The following is a 12,610-nucleotide window of genomic DNA, read 5'->3' as shown; positions in this document are numbered from 1 at the left end:
AACTTGGTTAGAATGTTACCCTCAATAAAATCTTGGACGAGTTCGACATTGGGTCATCTGGGGTCAAAAACTAGGTCACCAGGTCAAATGGAAGGAAAAGCTTGTTAACACTCTAAAGGTCACGTTTTTGGCCCAATCTTAATGAAACTTTGTCAGAATGTTACCTTTTAAAAAGTCTTGGACGAGTTCGATATTGGGTCATCTGGGATCAAAAACTAGGTCACCAAGTCAAATCAAAGGAAAATCTTGATAACATTCTAGAGGTCACAATTTGGACCCAATCTTAATGAAACTTGGTCAGAATGTTACCCTCAATAAAGTCTTGGACGAGTTTGATATTGGGTCATCCAGGGTCAAAAACTAGGTCACCAGGTCAAATCAAAGGAAAAGCCTGTTAACACTGTAGAGGCCAGATTTATGACTGTATCTCCTTGAAACTTGGTCAGAATGTTAACCTTGATGATCTCAAGGTCCTTTTTGAATTTGGGTCATGTAGGATCAAAAACTAGGTCACCAGGTCAAATCAAAGGAAAAGCTAGTTTACACTGTAGAGGCCACATTTATGACCATATCTTAATGAAACTTGGTCAGAATCTTAATCTTGATGATCTATAAGTCAAGATCAAATCTGGGTCAGTTGGGATCAAAAACTAGATCACTAGGTCAAATCAAAAGAAAAGCTTGTTAACATTCTAGAGGCCACATTTAAGACTATATCTTCACGAAACTTAGTCAGAATGTTAATCCTGGTGATCTTTAGGTCAAGTTCGAATCTGGGTCATGTCTGGTCAAAAAATACGTCACCAGGTCAAATCAAAGGAAAAGCTAGTTAACACTTTAGAGGCCACATTTTTGACCATATCTTAATGAAACTTGGTCAGAATGTTAATCTTAATGATCTTTAGGTCAATAGGTCAGGTGAGCGATACAAGGCCTTCATGGCCCTCTTGTTATTTTGTAGTCCCAAGTGGAATTTTGTGGTTTTGATTTCATGGACTGCCACAAATACAAAATGAATGGAAATTAGTGCTCCATAATTGTTCATGTCTGGATACCTGCAATAATCAGATATCTTTAAATAAAGCTTAAAAGTAACAGAATTTCAAAGCATTTTTACTTCATAAAACTTCATAAGAAAGCATTGATGCTTCCAACTTCACTCAAGGGACTTAACCTGTTATGGTATTCAGCTAGAAAGGTGCAATTTCTTACCTCTCTTTGAAGTGTCAAACTGCAACTGATTTCGGTATAAATCGCAGAGCCAAGTCAACAAAGGTAATAAAACAAGCATTATTTGTGAATAAAGGTAATCATTTTCTCATTCATAATATTCTTAGAGAGATTGGGCTTAACAAACATCCTATAACTCAATCAGTTGCACTTTAAAGTGTTTCTCTTAGACCTTTGATCTGTTTAGATTTCTTCTACATGTTAATAGGTGAAGCGCATATGTTTGGTATTTATATATTTATGTATCTTTAGTGATGTACAGTTTGGAATTAATTTTATAATTCATGTATTCTTTCACATTCACGGGTAGTTCCATAACGGCGAAAATCTCACAGTTTGAAATGGAAATTACAAAATACAACTGTTGTATTTCAAAAGCATGAAATAGTATGTTGTTCATTTCCAGGTTAGTTATAATATGAGCCGTGCCATGAGAAAACCATCATAGTGGGTTTGCGACCAGCATGGATCCAGACCAGCCTGCGCATCCGCGCAGTCTGGTCAGGATCCATGCTGTTCGCTTTCAAAGTCTATTGCAATTAGAGAAACTGTTAGCGAACAGCATGGATCCTGACCAGACTGCGCGGATGCGCAGGCTGGTCTGGATCCATGCTGGTCGCAAACCCACTATGTTGGTTTTCTCATGGCGCGGCTCATATGTTTTTGATTTGGGGAAATGAAAATAAAGCATGATATACAATTGAGTTACAAGGAAGACTTTTGACTAACATTACCTTAAAAGGCTCATAATGCCTTTGTTTATAACATGGCTGTCACATATTTTTTGTTATAAACATAGAATATATTAATTCCTTGTTTAATGCTGTTTTTGATAGTTTTCTCTAATATGTATCAAAGATCTGAATGTTGATTGATGTAGGAGAAAGTTTCATTGAACCCATTGTATTGGATTACCTCCCTTTTTGACTTAAAACTTCATAATTGAGCCGCAGCATGAGAAAACAAACATAGTGGCTTTGCGACCAGCATTGATCCAGACCAGCCTGCGCATCCGCGCAGTCTAGTCAGGATATATGCTGTTCGCTAACAGTTTCTCTAATTGCAATAGGCTTTGAAAGCGAACAGCATGGATCCTTACCAGACTGCACCAATGCGCAGGCTTGTCTGGATCCATGCTGGTCGCAAAGCCACTATGTTGGTTTTCTCATTGCGTGGCTCATATGTTCATGATCAGTAATGAAAGCAGTACATTTTGTACTTTTGAAACAATTTCACTATGCATAGCACCTACTTTGACAGCTTTTTCATCTGTTTTTAACATAAAAGTTAAAGCCTTATGGAACTTAAGAGTTATTTTTGACTAAGTTATGTTTGAGTTAGGTGTATTCAAGTTTGGTCCAAGTCAGGCCATCACCTTGTTGCATCTATACTGAGCTATTTCAATTGAAATTTTTTAAGTCTTAAACAACAAACAGAGGATGTCATTGACAGATGATTGGTTTTTGTTTGTTTGTTGTTTTTTAGCTCACATGTCACAAAGTGACAGTGTGAGCTTTTGTGATCGCGCAGCGTCTGTCGTCCGTCGTCGGTGCGTCCGTCCGTGCGTAAACTTTTGCTTGTGACCACTCTAGAGGTCACATTTTTCATGGGATCTTTATGAAAGTTGGTCAGAATGTTCATCTTGATGATATCTAGTTCAAGTTCAAAACTGGGTCAACTGCGGTCAAAAACTAGGTCAGTAGGTCTAAAAATAGAAAAACCTTGTGACCTCTCTAGAGGCCATATTTTTCACAAGATCTTCATGAAAATTGGTCAAAATGTTCACCTTGATAATATCTAGGTCAAGTTCGAAACTGGGTCACGTGCCGTCAAAAACTAGGTCAGTAGATCAAATAATAGAAAAACCTTGTGACCTCTCTAGAGGCCATATTTTTCATTGGATCTGTATGAAAGTTGGTCTGAATGTTCATCTTGATGATATCTAGGTCAAGATCGAAACTGGGTCAGCTGCGGTTAAAAACTAGGTCATTAGGTCTAAAAATAGAAAAACCTTGTGACCTCTCTAGAGGCCATACTTTTGAATGGATCTTCATGAAAATTAGTCAGAATGTTCACCTTGATGATGTCTAGGTCAAGTTCGAAACTGGGTCACGTGCCATCAGAAACTAGGTCAGTAGGTCAAATAATAAAAAAACCTTGTGACCTCTCTAGAGGCCATATTTTTCATGGGATCTGTATGAAGGTTAGTCTGAATGTTCATCTTGATGATATCTAGGTCAAGTTCCAAACTGGGTCAGCTGTGGTTAAAAACTAGGTCAGTAGGTCTAAAAATAGAAAAACCTTGTGACCTCTCTAGATGCCATATTTTTGACAAGATCTTCATGAAAATTGGTCTGAATGTTCACCTTGATGATATCTAGGTTAAGTTCGAAACTGGGTCACGTGCCGTCAGAAACTAGGTCAGTAGGTCAAATAATAGAAAAAGCTTGTGACCTCTCTAGAGGCCATATTTTTCATGGGATCTGTATGAAAGTTGGTCTGAATGTTCATCTTGATGATATCTAGGTTAAGTTCGAAACTTGGTTAGCTGCGGTCAAAAACTAGGTCATTAGGTCTAAAAATAGAAAAACCTTGTGACCTCTCTGGAGGCTATACTTTTGAATGGATCTTCATGAAAATTGGTCAGAATGTTCATCTTGATGATATCTAGGTCAAGTTTGAAACTGGGTCATGTGCCGTCAATAACTAGGTCAGTAGGTCAAATAATGAAAAAACCTTGTGACCTCTCTAGAGGCCATATTTTTCATGGAATCTGTATGAAAGTTGGTCAGAATGTTCATCTTGATGATATCTAGGTCAGGTTCAAAACTGGGTCACATGAGGTCAAAAACTGGGTCACTATGTAAAATAATAGAAAACAATGATGTCATACTCAGTTCAAAACTGGGTCATGTTGGGACAGGTGAGCGATTCAGGACCATCATGGTCCTCTTGTTTTGAATAATTGATCCAGCAGACTCTTTTAGGGTGTGATAGAAACATCATTATTCATCAGGCATGCTGCTGAAAGTTACATTTCACACTAGGATCATGTCACATATTAGGAACACATCAATTTTAGAGAAAGAAAGGAAAAAATTGAAATGTCATCATTCACTTTTTATTCCTTACAAATGGCCAAGCTAACAATTTTGGAATATGATGTAACAGTCTTCAACAAATGCTTGACAAAAGCTTTTCTAGGGGGTCAGTTTATGTCTTAAGAAAAAGATACATTCATTGTTACATGTATTTAGACTTGATATGGCAAGCTGCTATTTTTTGGAAGGGAAGTGAAAAGGATTGTTAACGTACATAGAAAAGGTATATTGAAATTTTCAGTGTGACTATGTAAAACTCAAAGGGCCACAACTCATTGAAAACTCCTTCAAACATGAAACCTAGCAATTGTTTTCGTCACATTTTACCAACAGTATATAAGTAGTTTGGCCAAATGTTATTCAAAAATGACCTTGGAGGGTATATAACATTGCAAACAAGAGCTGTCCATAAGACAGGCAATGCTCAACTATTTGAATTGTTGTCCCAGAAGCAGGAATATTGCCCTAAATGTTAGAGTCAATCCAGTATCTGCATTAGTTTTGGAGATAGTAGCTTGCATGCAAAACTTTAACCAAAAGTTTTAAGTTTAAAACGGAACATATTTTGGCCAAATTGCATGCCAGAGTTATGAGAATTGATGCTATCACCTAATTTTATAACCCCAAAGACACATGCAGTTTCAATTCAATATCTGCATTTGTTATGGAGATAGTAACTTGCACTCAAAACTTTAACCAGGATTTTCTAAGTTCAAAAGCGGGCATAATTTGCTCAAAATACATGTCAGAGTTATGGGACTTGACCAAGTGAGGTTGGAAATTGACCTAGAAAAAGAAAAATTAAGTTTCAAAGCAATATGCTTTTAAATGACAGCCATATATACTTGTTAAATGATAGCCATATATACTTGTATGCAAAACTTTAACCAAGGTGTGACTCCGATGCCGACGCCAGGGTGAGTAGAATAGCTAGACTATTCTTTGAATAGTCAGGCTAAAAATAATGCAAGCGTCACCACTAGGCCTCCTACTTATATCACTCCTATGAAGTTTCATTGAAATCCGGCAACGGGTTTTAGAGATGAAGCACAGACAAGTGCAGCTGGATGCATTGGTTGAAGGGGCTAAGATGCTTTCCTACATAAGTGAAGGCCCTGGGTTTGATTCCTGGCTACTCCCATCGTGGTGTGCCCTTGGGCAAGGCACTTAATCGTAATTGCCTCCCTCAGTTGGCCCAGATGTAAATGGGTACCAGCAAATTGCTGGGGGCTGCATATAATTGGTTTTAACTGTTCACTCAAAAGCTTTACAGGGCTTATGTTAATTGTTTCAAAAAGCAACAATAAATAAAATTCACCTTTACCTTTACATTCGATAGACAAAGGTCGAAGGCAAAAACAATGTCTCCCATGAACTAGGGAGAAATAGTACGGTATCTAAATTAGAGGAATATGGCAGTAATTAGATCAGAAAAATAAAGGTGCTTAAAATCAGGAGTATACTTGGCACTTAAGTGAGAACAATATGGGAGAATGTAAGGGTGTTTAGGTTGGAAGAAGATCCATTGCTTTGGTCAGAAGAATATCTGGTGCCTAGGACAAGAGAATAAAACAATGTTTAGGTCTAAAGAATCTGAGAATACTTGGCGCCTAGGTCAGAATTAAAGGTGCTACATCAGAAAAATAGAAAAAGTGGGAACTCCACAGGTCGCCCAACACAACAAAAACGTTCATGGACGGTAGTGGAAATGCATGCTACCGTCCATGCCCTCTAGCCCCGAGTTGAGCAGAACTCAACATTTGCACATGCTACAAGTACAAAAATAGTTTAGACATCCGCAAATGTTTTCATACGGCGGTGCACATGAAACCTTCAATGATACACTTGCATGTAAAAAAATTCCATGAAAAGCGGCATATGGTCCCCAGTTAAAATAGAGGGTTTGCCCTAAACAAGAAAACAATGAGCAGAACTAAACAAAGTGGAATTTAGAAATATAACTGGTGCTTTAATCAAAAGAATATCTGTTGCAAAGGTCAAGAAAATATAATGATATTTAGGTTGGAAGAAAATCTGGTGCTTATGTCAAATGAATATCCGGTGCTTATGTCAGAAGAATATCTGGCACCAAGGTCAGGAGAATATGGTGCTTCAGTCAAAAGTATATCTGGTTCCTAGGTCAAGAAATTACAATGGTGCTTTGATTGGAAGAAAATCTGGTACTTAGTTCAGAAGAATATCTAGCACAAAGGTCACACCAAAAAAGGTGCTATAACAGAAGTATAACTGGTGCTCCAGTCAGAACAAAACTGGCAGTCTGGCACCAAAGTCAAGAGAATATTGAGTTTCTGTCAAAAGTATCTTGTGTTTTGGTCAGGAGGACACTGTATTCCATTGAGAATATGATGCTTACTACAGGAAAATATGCTGCTTAGGTTGGGAGGAAATGGCTTTAAGCTCAAGGGAATATGCTGCTAAGGTCTGGAGGATATGGAATTCAGGTCAAGGAAACATAGTGCTGAGGTCTGCTGTAGATTAAAGTTATTGAGTGGAAATTGTTCTTAGTCCCAAGGTCACTGTAACCTTGACCTACTGACCTCCAAAACATTAGGGGTCAGCAATCATCCTATGAAGTGTAAAGGTAGTAGACCAAAAGGTTTGCAAGTTCATGAGCAGAAAACAGTTTAGGTTTTGAGACCTCTGAGACCTTGACCTTTGACCTACTAACCCCAAAACTATAAGGAACATCTATCGACCACAGGCAGTCATCTGATAAAGTTTGACAACTGTAGTCAGTGTTCTTTACTAACTGCACAGAGATAGTTTTCAGACTTATGGTCACTGTGATACTGACCTTTGGCCTACTGACCACAGGCAATCATCCTATGACGTTGGATAACTGCAGGCCAAAGCATTCCTTAGTTATTGAGATGAAACCATTTTCAGTGTAGAGATTATTGTGATCTTGATCTCCGACTTACTTATCTCAAAAAATGATGACCATAGGCAATCATCCTGTGAATTTTCATGACACTACCAGTAGGCCAAAGCATTATTTAGTTATCAAAAGAAGAAAATTTTCTTTATGGAAGTCTCAGTGACCTTGACTTTGAGCTGCTGACCCTAAAAACAAAAGGTGTTATCTACTGACAACAGGCAACCATCCATAGTGAGACCTATCATTGTCTAGTTACTGACTGGAAACCAAATTGTCTACCACACCAACAACAAACCAGTAAACTATGAGCACTTTTCCCCAATGAAGGTGGGTGGTTGGGGCTCAAAAATGGTAACAAAAATGTTGACATGTGAAATAATTCCAAATAATGCTTTCAAACCCACTTAAATTTGCAAGTCTTTTTAATCATAGATAAATATATCTCAGACTTAAACATTTAATTTGCCCATAACAGAGACATTTAAAATAGGAAAAAATGTCATTAAAATAAGCATTATAGAAACATTTGCAAAAATTCCATCTCCCATAGATTCAAATTATGAAAACTCGCATCAGACCAGCACAAAAATCTCTTTCAGTATATTGCGAAGCTGTGAAAAATCAAGATTTAATCAAATTCTACATTGTAGGGAAAAAAAGATCCTCAATTCCATGTACAGGGGCATACTAAAGAAGGATAATGAAACATCTAAGTCCCTTCAACATGGGTATGTCCTCTTCATTTTGATGACATATACCTATTTTGATCTGACTTAGATGGAAACTGTTTGGTGAGTTGAGCACACAAGAAAGTGTCGTCTTGATTTTTCAACTCTTCACAAATACATTAGTACTGCTTTTACCCTCCTGTACATTTCTTCTTTTACATTTCTCACACAGACGCGCACCTGCACGTAATACTCGGAAAGAGGGCGTGGCAGTATAGATAGATAGATAAAATGCTGCACTAATAAACACTATGGATTAATTGCCTCTAGGGCTTCGACACAGGACACATAATAATCCCCTTTCACAATCAATTTATTTTATTGATGATAAATTCAAAAGTAATCAAGATGTTTTGAAATTAAAAAAGTTACTATTACTACTTTCAGAGTTCTTTAGAGTGATGTATATGGGTATTGTCTTACATTAAAAAAGAAATCAAGAAAAATCTTGTTACTGAAAAGGTTGATCAAACAGTAATTTCTTGTTTTCAAGAAAAAGTAACATTTTGAAAATACTACATAAATCTTTATAATAATCGGCGAATGTCTTTAACAAAAGAAAAAGAAATTTATGGCGTTTGTTAAAAGTGATTTAAATTAATTTTCTTCAAAAGGTCTTTCAGATCTCACACTTAAAATTAATAATTTTCACTGAATAGAAATTGAAATGAGAATAATAATTAGAGGCCATCACAAATCAAAATACAGTTCATAATGAGCCCTTTATGGCTATATGGTTTAAGTGCACGATAAATTTTCAAAGTTAAGGCAGATATGATATTTAATTAGAACAAAACTTGATAAATAATAGCCCTATTAAGACACCAACAATACTATGTTATTACTATTTAGACGCTAATATATTTCTGTTTTTTAAGTTACACAATGGATATGAAAATGAAATTGATACATTTGTTTAGACAAATTGGCATTTCTATAAATTTCCTTTCAACGAATTCAGCGTCTTATTAAATAATTTGTCACAGATACTTTTCATAATCGTCATGATGTATATCTATGGTTGCTTTAATTCTATACATATTAAAGTTCTTCTAAAGGGGCATGTCTACGAATTTACATCTCAATATCATAACTTTTAGAACGGATAGGAATCTCCGAGTAAAATTTCAGAAGTAAATCGGTATCCACTATTTTTTCAGAAGTAAATCGGTATCCACTATTTTTTCAGAAGTAAATCAGTATCCACTATTTTTTCAGAAGTAAATTGGTATCCACTATTTTTAAGGACAGCTTAATTCCTCAAGTATTCTTGTGTGAGAATGGAAATATAGAGCTTTTACAGAATATATTGTTTAATAGATGATTTAAACCTGCCTACAACTTTTTGAATTAGCTTGTTTATATTCCCCAGAGTGGTAACGAATCACAATTTACAGTCTAAAATACTACTTTATTTTCATATCAGTTTGTTACGAAATATCAAGGGAGGTAATTTTGAGGAGGTAAAGAGTCAAAAAAATTGCTAGGCAGTAGCAGTAAATCTTGTAGGGCTAAAATATCTCTAGGTTGCTAAAACAATAGTGTAAATTTTCAAATGTGCTTTAAATCACATTTCAGGAAGTTGTTACTGTGTATCAAACCTTATTTATCTGTTAGTGCAGATCTTTTACTTACTAGTACTTCTTTTGGGCGAAAAATGAAGTTCAAAAGTTGCGGATGATATCAGAAAAATGTATTTGTTATCTATCACAGATGTTTTTTTGTAAAATCAGTCTAAATGCGAGCATTTTATCTAAGTAACTCAGAAAAAGCATGGATACCCGTGTTTCTTTTTGTTGTTGTGTATGATGAAGCCACTTAAACAGTAAAAAAGAAAAAAAAAAAGTTGCCTGTAGAAAAAAAGTTATGCTTAAAAAATTGCATTTTTTTTTTGGTCACAATTTTAGTAAATTATAGGAGGTATATTTTCCCGGAAAAGAAAATTTTCCTCTAATAAAATCTTTGAAACCAAACCTTTGTATTACTTTGGTTCATAGCTCCCAAATTTTTTTAAACTATATCTTAGCCATGCCATGAGAAAACCAACATAGTGGCTTTGCAACTAGCATGGATCCAGACCAGCCTGCGCATCCGCGCAGTCTGGTCAGGATCCATGCTGTTCGCTAACAGTTTCTCCAATTGCAATAGGCTTCAAAAGTGAACAGCATGGAGCCTGACCAGACTGCGTGGATGCGCAGGCTGGTCTGGATCCATGCTGGTCGCAAAGCCACTATGTTGGTTTTCTCACGGCACGGCTCATCTCTTGTATAACAAGAGCACCGCCTTGCGGGTGCTGACGCTCATCTGATTTTTTTTGTATAATAGAAATATTGTCCTACCCATGATTTTCTAAGTCTAAAAAGGGCCATCATTCTTGCAAAAAGCAGGATAGAGTTATGTTTCTTGATGTACAGTGTCCACTTATGATGGTGAAAAACTGTTGCAAGTTTTAAAGCAATAGCTTTGGTAGTTTATGAGAAAAGTTGACTTAAACATAATATTCAACCAAGAAAATGATTTTTCTAAGTCCAAAAGGGGCAATAATTATTGCAAAAAGCAGGATGGAGTTATGTTGCTTGCTTTACAGGGTCAGCTTATGATGGTGAACAACAGTTGCAAGTTTTAAAGCAATAGCTTTGATGGTTTAAGAGAAAAAGTTGACCTAAACATAGAACTTAACCAAGAAATCTGATATTTTCTAAGTCCAAAAGGGGCCATCATTCTTGCAAAAAGCAGGATGGAGTTATGTTTCTTGCTCTACAGGGTCCACTTATGATGGTGAAAAACTGTTGCAAGTTTTTAAGCAATAGCTTTGATAGTTTAGGATAAAAGTTGACCTAAACATAAAATTTAACCAAGAAAACTGATTTTCTAAGTCCAAAAGGGGCAATAATTCTTGCAAAAAGCAAGATGGAGTTATGTTTCTTGATGTACAGGGTCTGCTTATGATGGTGAACAAGTATTCCAAGTTTCAAAGCAATAGCTTTGATAGTTTAGGAGAAAAGTTGACCTAAACATAAAACTTAACCAAGAAATCTGATATTTTCTAAGTACAAAAGGGGCCATAAATCTTGCAAAATGCAAGATGGAGTTATATTTCTTGCTATACAGGGTCAGCTTATGATGGTGAACAAGTATTCCAAGTTTCAAAGCAATAGCTTTGATAGTTTAGGAGAAAAGCTGACCTAAACATAAAACTTAACCAAGCAACGCCGACGCAGACGCCGACGCTGACAACCGCTCAAGTGATGACAATAACTCATCATTTTTTTTCAAAAAATCAGATGAGCTAAAAATGTTTAATTTGTACTGTAAGTAATTCTACTTTTTTATGTGTAAAGCATTTTCATGCAACATTTTACCTCTTCCCAGTTTAAAGATTATTTAAATATAAAATCCCAGAGCGTATCAAATATAGTAATTGCAGACATCTATGCAGGGACATCTATCCATAAAAACTTTTTAAAATAAAACTTGAAACATGCCTCTATCTGCCTGTCAAAATTTCATTTGTAGCTTTTTATCATAATGTTTACTTAAAATTTCTCCAAAAAAATACTTGACTCATCATATTCCAAACTTGTTAGCTTGGCCATTTGTAAGGAACTAAAACCTCCAAGTGAATGATGACATCTCAATTTTTTGTTTCTCTCGAAGATTGATGTGTTCCTAACATGCGACATGTTTCTAGTGTGAAATGTAACTTTTAACAGCAAGCTTGATGAATAATGATGTTTCCATCACACCCTAGAGGAGACTGCCAGATCAATGATCCCAGAAATATAAAGTCATCTATCAATGACATCCTCTATCTTTTGTTTTATATTCTCAAAACTATTGAGTACCACATTTCAATTTAAAATGAATGAAAACTGAAGGATCGCTATTACTGGTGGGGGACCATTTTTTACTTGATTTCATCTTTGTTTCAGCAGCACTAATATATTCATTCATTTGATCTTCAAATAAACTCATGTTTGTAAAAACACAAAATTTTACATCAACAATACTTGAGCTGCACTATGAGAAAACCAACACAGTGCATTTGCAACCAGCATGGATCCAGACCAGCCTGCGCATCCACGCAGTCTTGTCAGGATCTATACTGTTCGCTTTCAAAGCCTATTGCAATTAGAGAAACCATTAGCAAACAGCATGGACCCTGACCAGACTGAGCGGATGCGCAGCTGGTCTGGATCCATGTTGGTCGCAAATGCACTATGTTGGTTTTCTCATGGTGCGGCTTAAGTCTTGAAGATTTTATAGTACAACCATGTAAATAATATCAGGTATACATTTGAACCATCCTTAGTGGCCATTACTAATGGTAAACAATAGATGCTACTTTTATGAAATTGTTCATATCATTTAAAAGATGGGGAAAAGACAGGATGCTAAGCTGTTTGACCTTTGACTGTCAGGTGTGACCTTGACCTTGGACCTAGTGACCTGGGTTGTAGGCTCTGCATGTCAGCTTGATGAGGGGAAAAATATAAGTTTTATGCTTTTTTTATGAAAAGATTCCCAGCTGTTTTAAATATATGCAGCAAACACAAACTTAAGTAACTTGACCTTCGACCTCTAAGCATGACCTCGACCTTATGGACTATAATTGTGCACTCTGCATATTGTTTTTTTTAAGGTTATTGAAT

The sequence above is a fragment of the Mercenaria mercenaria genome, chromosome 6, assembly GCF_021730395.1.
Source record: "Mercenaria mercenaria strain notata chromosome 6, MADL_Memer_1, whole genome shotgun sequence".
In the NCBI taxonomy this organism is placed as follows: Eukaryota; Metazoa; Mollusca; class Bivalvia; order Venerida; family Veneridae; genus Mercenaria; species Mercenaria mercenaria.
Note: the sequence above shows the minus strand (reverse complement) of the source record.